This window comes from Hippocampus comes, unplaced genomic scaffold (assembly GCF_001891065.2).
Source record: "Hippocampus comes isolate QL1 unplaced genomic scaffold, H_comes_QL1_v1.1 scaffold63, whole genome shotgun sequence".
Lineage (NCBI taxonomy): Eukaryota > Metazoa > Chordata > Actinopteri > Syngnathiformes > Syngnathidae > Hippocampus > Hippocampus comes.
Window position 1 is genome coordinate 909425 of NW_017805987.1, and position 328 is coordinate 909752.

Sequence of the window (328 nt, forward strand, 5' to 3'; positions counted from 1 at the left end):
CGCCTCCGGATTTCATTCCCTAGGCTACGCCCGCTGCTCGTACACATCCGACGCATCAACACTCGCGACATACAGTCATTATAATGACTATATGCAACCAGATTTTCAATTTACATGTTGTTTTATTATGTTTTTTGTACGTGAGAGTGCGATATTCGATGCGGCCGTTTTATTGCAGCAGACCACGTGTTCTGCGTTAGCTTCATTCTCCTCTCGAGTTGCCTCCTGCTGTGTTTTGTCAACCAGCTGAGGTTTGGGCTGTCATCAAGCGCTCTCCTCATAATCCATTTTCTCTGATGCGAGCAAGTAAGGCGGGGTGGGGGTGGAG